The following is a 10,068-nucleotide window of genomic DNA, read 5'->3' as shown; positions in this document are numbered from 1 at the left end:
AATGATTCGGTTCAGTTCAATGTTGATTCAATTCTGTTCGATAACGGTGTCAATGTTGCAAAAGTCATCAATTATGAAGTTCAATTCAGTTCATTGTTGATTCAGTTCAATGTTGATTCCGTTCACTTAAATAACTGTCAATGTTGAAAAAAATCATCAATTATGAAAGAAGTTCAATTCAGCTATAAAGCAACTCTACAAAAGACAATAGTCATTATTCAGATCAATGCAGATTGATCAAATGATTCAGTTCAGTTCAATGTTGATTCAATTCTGTTCGATAACAGTGTCAATGTTGTAAAAGTCATCAATTATGAAGTTCAATATAGTTCATTGTTGATTCAGTTCAATGTTGATTCCATTCACTTAAATAACTTTCAATGTTGCAAAAGTAATTAATTATGAAACAAGTTCAGTGTTGATTCAGTTCAATAACTGTCAATGTTGCAAAATTCTTTAATTATGAAAAATATAAAACAATTCTACTGGAGACAATAGTTTCGTTATTCAGATCAATTGAGTTCAGTGTTCATTCAATTCTGTTCAATAACATTGTCAGTGTGCATAATTCATCAGTTATTAAATGAGTTCAATTCAGTTCATTGTTGATTCAGTTCAGTTCAATAAATGTTAATGTTGCAAAATTCATCAATTATAAAACCAAGTTCAATTTCAGCTGTAGAGAAGCTCTACAATAGAGTCATTATTAAGATCAATTTAGTTGAAGATCTATTCTCATCTGATAGTTTCAGTGCATTAAATGAATAATAATATTACAGAATATTGTAATTTAATCCGCAGGTCAAAGAGTCCAAGCGGCAGTTTATCTTTGATGTCGTCAACAAGGGTGGAGAATCCGAGAAGATGGAGCTGTTCGTGAACTTCTGCGAGGACACCATCTTCGAGATGCAGCTGGCGTCTCTGATCTCCGAGCCGGACGCTGCTGAGAGACAAGAGGAGGATGATGATGAAGATGATGCTCGGAGCGTGGATCTAGACGAGGACGATGAAGATAGTGCACAGGAGTCTTCCTCAGCGTTCGCTCTGGCCTGCGTCTCCATGAGGAAGAGTCTCTCCAACCTGCGGCAGCTGCTGACCTTCAGGAGCATGAGGAGACAGTACCGCAAGCTGAGGAAGATGAGCATCCGGGAGATGATCCGAGGATTCTTCTTCTTCTTCTGGATGATCTTCACTGGCATGTTCCGCTTCCTCTACAGCCTCGTCTGGGGCTTCTTCCACATCCTGTGGTCCACGCTGTTCGGCGGCGGTCTCGTGGAAGGAGCCAAGAACATGAAGGTGACGGACATTCTGGGGAACATGCCGGATCCCACGCAGTTCGGGATCCACGGAGACGTTCTGGAGCTGGAGAAGCTGGAGTACTGCGACGTGTCGTCGGTGGCGGAGCTCGGGCGCATGGCGGCGGGAGATCAGGCGGAGATGGACCTGATGACGGAGCTGATGTACATGCAGCCCAGGAGGGAAGGAGGCAAGCATGGCATGGAGCCGGGGCTGGGAGACGTGTCCGAGGTGATCGGAGTGGATGCTCCGTCTTTAGCCAGCGCCGTCCATCAGAAGAAAGCTCAGGTGTGTGTACACAGCATCAGACTCTGAAAGAAGTCTCTTCTGCTCACTAGGGCTGCTCTTATTTTATCAAAAATACAGTAAAAATAGTGATATATTTTTATAATTTAAAATAACTTTTCTATGTGAATCTCTGTTAAACTGCGATTTATTTCTGTGATCAAAGCTGTATTTTCAGCATCATTACTCCAGTCTTCAGTGTCACATGATCTTCAGAAATCAGTATAATATGCTGGTCACGAAACATTTCAACAACCGTTGCACATTTGCATTTTTAAAAAATACACATAAAATGCTGTTTATTGATTAATCTGGTGTTTTCTGTGCAGGAAGCCGCCAGTAAGCAGTCTGCTGAATCCGAGACCAAATCTGAGTCGGAGAAGGCCGAGTGAGTGTGTGTGTCTGTAGGTGTCTGTGTGTCGGTGTGTCGGTGTCGGTGGTAGGCGTCTGTAGGCCTGTGCCTGTAGGCGGGTGTAGGCGTCTGTAGGCGTCTGTGTGTGTCTGTATGTATGCGTGCGTCTGTAGGTGCCTGTGTGTGTGTGTCTGTAGGTGTCTGTGTGTCGGTGTGTCGGTGTCGGTGGTAGGCGTCTGTAGGCCTGTGCCTGTAGGCGGGTGTAGGCGTCTGTAGGCGTCTGTGTGTGTCTGTATGTATGCGTGCGTCTGTAGGTGCCTGTGTGTGTGTGTCTGTAGGTGGGTGTCGGTGTCGGTGTCTGCGTGTGTGTGTGTCTGTATGTGTGTTTATGTGTGTGTCTGTATTAGTGTTTGTGTCTGTAGGTGTGTGTTTGTGTGTTGTATGAGTATTTGTGTGTGTGTGTGTGTGTGTGTGTGTGTGTCTGTCTGTCTGTCTGTATGAGTGTGTGTCTGTATGAGTGTGTGTGTGTCTGTATGAGTGTGTCTGTGTGTGTGTGTGTATGTGAGTGTGTGTGTGTGTGAAGCGCTTGCCGTAGATCTGTGCTCACAGTAGTGTGTGTGTGTTCATGTCCACAGCGTGGAGGACGGAGAGAAGAAAGACCAGGACAAGGGCAAAGAGGAGAGTGTGTCAGACGAGAAGAAGCCGCTGAAGAAGAGACGTGGTCAGAGGAAGGAGCAGGCCGAGGCCTTCATGGCGGCGTTTTTAGCCGGTCTGGACATCCATCAGACCAAAACCCTGGTGAGGAACGTCAAAGATCCTTACTTTATATATCCTTACATAAAAACTCACAAGTAATTCCACACAGTTCTCATGAAGAGAGGCTCAAATGTATTTGAAGAGTGTTTTGTCTGAACACAGCAGTGCTTCAGAACGTTTGGATGAGGAGCTTCGGTCACCGAGGGTTTTTGCAGGTTCTCGTTCACCTTCCTGACGCGTGACTCGTGTAAATGACGTGTTTTTCCGTTCGTCACTCGAACACTAAAAATAAGTCTGTGTTTTCAGAATTATCTGGCCAGGAACTTCTACAACCTGCGATTCCTGGCTCTGTTTGTGGCGTTCGCCATCAACTTCATCCTGCTCTTCTACAAGGTGAGCAGAGCTTTCATGAACCTTAAAAACCTCTTTATTTTCATCATTGCCTCCCTTTTGTCTGATGTTTTTTTTATTGTTTTTTTCCCCCACCCTGTATGTATCAAAACATAAATAAGTAATAAATAAAAATCAAGATGTGCACATTTATTTATTTGTTTGTTTATTCATTCATTCATCATTACCTCTAATTACCTAATTATTTCTTTCACTGTATGTTTAAAAAAAGCGTATAAATCATAAAAATAAAAAAACATGAGCTCATATTTATTTATTTGTTTGTCATCATATCCCTTTTGTCAGAATTTGTTTAATTATTTTTTTCTCTTCTACAAACTCTGTATGTATCAAAAAATTATACATATAAATAAAAACATGAGCTTACATGTATTTATGTATTTATTTATAATACATTTTTATTATTTCTTTATCATTACTTCCCTTTTGTCAGAATTTTTATTTTTTTGTTATTTTATTTTTTATTATTGCATTAAAACATCAGATCACATTTGTTTATTTGATTGGAGTTTTTTTTTTATTATTATTATTATTTGGTAATTGTTTTTATTTTCCACCCTTTGTTAAATATTAATTATAAAAATAAAAAAAAGAACACGAGCCCACATTTTAATTAATTATTTTTATTTAATTTTTGTCATTGCCTTCTTTTTGTCTGAATTTTTTTTGTTTGTTTTGTTTTGTTTTAGTGCATTTTTTTTTCTTTCGCTAACATGAGCTCATATTTATTTATTTAGGTCACTATATCTCTTTTGTCTGAATTTTTTACCCTGTATGTATCAAAAAATTATACATATCATATATAAAAACATTAGCTTGCACGTATTTATGTATTTATCTATAATTCATTTTTATTCATTTAAATTATTTCTTTATCATTACTTCCCTTTTGTCTGAATTGTTATTTTTTTACTATTGTATGTATAAAAAAATCATAAATAAATCATAAATAAAATAATAAAATTCACACTTTTATTTATGTATTTATTATCTCCCTTTTGACTGTTTTTTTATTATTATTATTATTTAGTATTTTTTTCTTTCTTCCCAAACCTGTATGTATCAAAATATTATAAATAAATCATACATTTAAAAATATATATATTTTTCACATTTTTATTTATATATTTATTATCTCCCTTTTGTCTGTTTTTTATTAATATTTAGTATTTTTTTTCTCTTCCCACCCTGTGTGTATCAAAAAATTATAAATCATAAATAAAATAAAAAACATGATCACATTTGTTGATTTGATTGAATTGGAGTTTTCTTTATTGTTATTTAGTAATTGTTTTTCTTTTTCCACCCTGTATCAAAAAAATTCTAAATATTAGAAATCATAAATTAAGAAGAAAAAAAAACATGAGCCCACATTTTAATTAATTCTTTTTTTTTTTTGTAGTACATTTTTTTCTTTCCCTATGCTGTATATATCATAAAACAAACATGTGCTCCTGTCTATCACTGTGTGTGTGTGTGTGTGTGTGTGTGTGTGTGTGTGTGTGTGTGTGTGTGTGTATAATTCATTTTTATTCATTTAAATTATTTCTTTATCATTACTTCCCTTTTGTCTGAATTGTTATTTTTTTACTATTGTATGTATAAAAAAATCATAAATAAATCATAAATAAAATAATAAAATTCACACTTTTATTTATGTATTTATTATCTCCCTTTTGACTGTTTTTTTATTATTATTATTATTATTTAGTCTTTTTTTCTTTTTTTCCCAAACCTGTATGTATCAAAATATTATAAATAAATCATACATTTAAAAATATATATATTTTTCACATTTTTATTTATATATTTATTATCTCCCTTTTGACTGTTTTTTTATTATTATTATTATTATTTAGTCTTTTTTTCTTTTTTTCCCAAACCTGTATGTATCAAAATATTATAAATAAATCATACATTTAAAAATATATATATTTTTCACATTTTTATTTATATATTTATTATCTCCCTTTTGTCTGTTTTTTATTAATATTTAGTATTTTTTTTCTCTTCCCACCCTGTGTGTATCAAAAAATTATAAATCATAAATAAAAAAAAAAAACATGATCACATTTGTTGATTTGATTGAATTGGAGTTTTCTTTATTGTTATTTAGTAATTGTTTTTCTTTTTCCACCCTGTATCAAAAAAATTCTAAATATTAGAAATCATAAATTAAGAAGAAAAAAAAACATGAGCCCACATTTTAATTAATTCTTTTTTTTTTTTGTAGTACATTTTTTTCTTTCCCTATGCTGTATATATCATAAAACAAACATGTGCTCCTGTCTATCACTGTGTGTGTGTGTGTGTGTGTGTGTGCAGGTGACCGGTGAGGACTCTGATGATCTGGACCCGTGGACGCGGCGAGAGGAAGAGGAGGAGGATGAAGGTGTACTGGAGTATTTTGTTCTTCAGGAGAGCACGGGTTACATGGCTCCGACCCTGCGCTTCCTCGCCGTCATGCACACCGTCATCTCCTTCCTCTGTGTGCTGGGATATTACTATCTGAAGGTGCGGATCACACATGAGAGATGTGTTTGTGAAGTGTTCATCAGCGCAGCTAAACCTCTCTTCTGCACCGCTCAGGTGCCGCTGGTGGTGTTCAAGCGTGAGAAGGAGATCGCGCGCAAGCTGGAGTTCGACGGGCTCTACATCACCGAGCAGCCGTCTGATGATGATATTAAAGGCCAGTGGGACAGACTCGTCATCAACACGCCGTGAGTCTGTCTTTGATTCATTCAGTGCATCCTTATGTGAAATTGATCCTCGTGACATTAGCATGGTCTGATTTGTGACAGTGTCTATGAAGATTTAAACACGGTTTCTGTGTCTTACGCAGGTCTTTTCCAAACAACTACTGGGACAAATTTGTCAAACGGAAGGTAAGTGTGAAGGGTTGAGAATATGAACGTCGAACAATAAATAAATAAATCTGTCTCTCTCTACATAAGTAAACTTGTATTATTATTATGCATAAAGAAAAAGAAGTGTACAGTATTTTAAGGTTTTTAAATCTGGAGTGCTTCAGATGATTCATGCGAGCGTGTCGTCATATTGATGAGGTTGTGTTTGCGCTGCAGGTTATTAATAAGTATGGAGATCTTTACGGAGCCGAGCGGATCGCAGAGCTGCTGGGTTTGGATAAAAGTGCTTTAGACTTCAATCCCACCGAAGAGACGGTCATTAAAGACGCCTCGCTGCTGTCCTGGTCAGGAACCACATCACTCACTCTTTAGGAAGCATTCAGATGATGCATGTTTGAGTGATTGCATCGCTTACATAATCTGTCATATTAACAAATCTGCTGTTCGTTCTCAGTCATAATAATCATAGCATCTCAGTCTTTTTGACTCCAGACCTCTTCATAGAGACTATAACCAGCAGTCAGGATGACAAAGCTGCTTTATTTACTGAAGCTTGGACTGTTAATAGATGAAAATAATTATATGCATAATTATGTGATTCCAGAAATTTCAAGATCTGAATGTTCTACTCTTTTTGACAAAATACTTTACATGAGTTTTTGAGTTGATAATGATTACAAAAAAATATATATATATATATTATTTTTTTATTTTTTTACTTATAAGCAAATCTATATTTTTTTAACTTACAATAAGTAAATTTATATGTATATATATATATAATTTTTTTTTACTTGCAATAAGCAAATTTATATTTATAATAGAAATTTCCATGACAAAATTAATTTGTTATGTTATGTTGTTATTTTATTTTATATCCCACTTTTACATTTTCCATAGTTCCTAAATAAAAAGGAATTTTTTTTGAGCTGATTGAATTAAAATAATTAATACATATTTAAGCTTTTACGTCTTATTTTAAATCATTTTAAGGCACTTGGGGGTTTGCTGAGCCCCAGGACCTGATTGAGAACCACTGTAGAAGTCGTTTGATTGCTGCTGTTCATTCATCTTCTCTCAGACCTGTAAGAGTGACTCTGACTGTTCTTCAGGTTGAGCTCCATTGACACCAAGTATCACGTGTGGAAGATGGGCGTCGTGTTCACTGATAACGTGAGTGTGATTACTGTTTCACGAGAATACAGGAATAGTTCCGCTGAAAATTAACATTTTTTTTAAATGTGCTCATCCTCAGATCATCCGAGATTAGGATGAGTTAGTTTCTTCATCAGGTTTGGAGAAATGCAGCATTGCATCAGTGTCTCACTGCAAGTGAATGGGTGCCGTCAGAATGAGAGTCCAAACAGCTGATAAAAACATCACAATAATCCACAAGTAATCCTCAGCACTCCAGTCCATCAGTGAACATCTGGAGAAGACAAATCTGTTTTGCACTGTTTAAACGGTGCTTGATCTGTGCAGATTTCTCTCCTGATTCAGACCAGAATTCAGCTTTTGTCTTCTCCAGATGTTAACTGATGGACTGGAGTGGTGAGGATTACTTGTGGATTATTGTGATGTTTTTATCAGCTGTTTGGACTCTCATTCTGACGGCACCCATTCACTGCAGAGCATCCATTGCTGAGCATTTTCGGATGCCCTACTCCTTTAATGATTGCATGATTGCTGATATGGCATCAGTTTCTTCTTGTTCTGTCGTTGCAGTCGTTCCTGTATCTGGTCTGGTACACCACCATGTCCATTCTGGGACATTATAATAATTTCTTCTTCGCCGCTCACCTGCTGGACATCGCCATGGGCTTCAAAACGCTGAGGACCATCCTGTCCTCCGTCACACACAACGGCAAACAGGTTTGACTCCAAACGTTGTGGCTCGGGGGTTAGTTTTTCTTCTTTATTTTGATCTTTTGAACCGTATTCATGTTAAACTGTGTGTGTGTGTGTGTGTGTGTGTGTGTGCGTGTCTCTGTGCGTGTCTCTGTGCGTGTCTCTGTGCGTGTCTCTGTGCGTGTCTCTGTGCGTGTCTCTGTGCGTGTCTCTGTGCGTGTCTCTGTGCGTGTCTCTGTGCGTGTCTCTGTGCGTGTCTCTGTGCGGTGCTGACAGTCGGGCTGCTCGCTGTGGTCGTGTATCTCTACACCGTCGTAGCGTTCAACTTCTTCCGCAAGTTCTACAACAAGAGCGCAGACGAGGATGAGCCCGATATGAAGTGTGATGACATGATGACGGTGAGTGACGGATTCGTGCCATATAGTTAGGGCTGTTAATATGATTAAGGCATTTAACGCAGCCGCCCGTCCAGACCTGTCCATCATCTTCCACTGATGCAGTGTCTGATGATCATGATGCAGGACGGCTGACTGCGTGTGGAGTCTATTAGAATGCAGTGATATGAGCCTAAAATTCAAAATATGAGGCAAAAAATAAATCACCCTCTTATATTTATATCATATGATATAGTTCAGAAATATCACACCAGCAAGAGCGCTGTTTCTCCCCAATATCTGCACCATTGATTTATACAACAGTTCAATAATCAAGAAGTTCATATTGTGTTAATTCTCAAACTTCAATGTGGCCTATTTTGCTCAGTTTCACAAATGAAAATAGGTGCATTTAAAGTCACAGCAGAACTGATGAGTCTGATCAACACACGGCGATGAATCGTTACAAAATGAATCCACGATTTTGAACAAATGATTCAGTGACTCATTCATAAAGGCAGTCACTTGATTCATTTCTGAATGAATCAGCCATTTGAACGAATAGGTTGAATGAAAGATTCAATGACTCCCTCATTAAGACAGTGACTTGCTGCCACCTACTGGCACTTTTTTGTAACGTCTTTTCAATGCTTTTCTCATTTAACACAATAATGACTTTAAATGATCTTTTGAGGGGAATTTCTCAGACCAAACTGATGTGCAATTGACATCATATAATTAATTATATTAAAAAATCTTAATTACTTGACAGCCCTACATATAATAGAATCACAGAGAAACTGTGAGTGTGTGTGTTCACTTGTGTGTGTGTGTGTGTGTGTGTGTGTGTGTGTGTGTGTGTCAGTGTTTTCTTTTCCACATGTATGTGTGTGTCCGAGCTGGCGGCGGGATCGGTGATGAGATCGAGGACCCTGCAGGCGACCCGTACGAGCTCTACCGGATCCTGTTCGACATCACCTTCTTCTTCTTCGTCATTGTGATCCTGCTGGCCATCATACAAGGTACCGCAGGATATATGTGTGTCCGTTTATATACTGGGCTTTAATGCGTGTCATGCAGAGTGATTATAGTTTACTAAAGCTAAAATTAAAACCATTAAAAAAGATTTTCATTACTTCTCAAAAAAAAGTTTAATTTGAAGTACTAAAATAACTAAAATGTTATTTAAAGGTCCCATGGCATGCTGCTTTTTAGATGCTTTTATATAGGCCTAAGTGGTCCCTAGTACTGTATCTGAAGTCTCTTTCCCGATTTCAGCCTTGGTGCAAAATTTCAGCCACTACGAGCCAGTCCCACAATGAGCTTTCCTTAGGACGTGCCATTTCTGTGTCTGTAGCTTTAAATGCTAATGAGGAGGAGAGAGGCGGGGCAACTGCCATGCTTCACTCGTTTGCAAGCCATGATGTCTCTCGAGGAAAAAAAAATATTGCGCTCGCCTCGCACGGTAGTAGCTCATTTTCTCATGGGCGGGCCAAATTCTCTGGGCGGGCAAAGCAGAGAAAGGGGAGGTAACCTTTCCCCGTATGACGACATAAAGGGAAGATTCCAGATTGGGCCATCTGAGCTTTCATTTTCTCAAAGGCAAAGCAGGATACTTAGGGCTCGGTTTACACCTATCGCCATTTCTAGCCACTGGGGGACCATAGGCAGGCTAGGGGAACTCATATTAATGTTAAAAAACCTCATAAAGTGAAATTTTCATGCCATGGGACCTTTAAAATGTTATTTAAAATGAAATAAAATGAATGAAAACTACGATGGGTCCCAGTGATGTGGTGTAAACGGAGAAGAGGAGCGGTCCAAGAACTGAACCCTGAGGAACCCCAGTGGCCAGTTGGTGTGATTTGGATACCTTCCC

At 37.7% G+C, this 10,068-nt stretch overlaps 1 pseudogene; it reads left to right on the top strand.

Moving 5' to 3' along the window:
* The window catches only part of LOC107567341 (ryanodine receptor 3-like), a 151,036-nt pseudogene that overhangs the window by 131,509 nt on the left and 9,459 nt on the right, over window positions 1–10,068 (top strand).

This window comes from Sinocyclocheilus grahami, unplaced genomic scaffold (assembly GCF_001515645.1).
Source record: "Sinocyclocheilus grahami isolate Dianchi unplaced genomic scaffold, SAMN03320097.WGS_v1.1 scaffold1149.1, whole genome shotgun sequence".
Lineage (NCBI taxonomy): Eukaryota > Metazoa > Chordata > Actinopteri > Cypriniformes > Cyprinidae > Sinocyclocheilus > Sinocyclocheilus grahami.
This window is presented reverse-complemented; position numbering and strand designations above follow the sequence as displayed.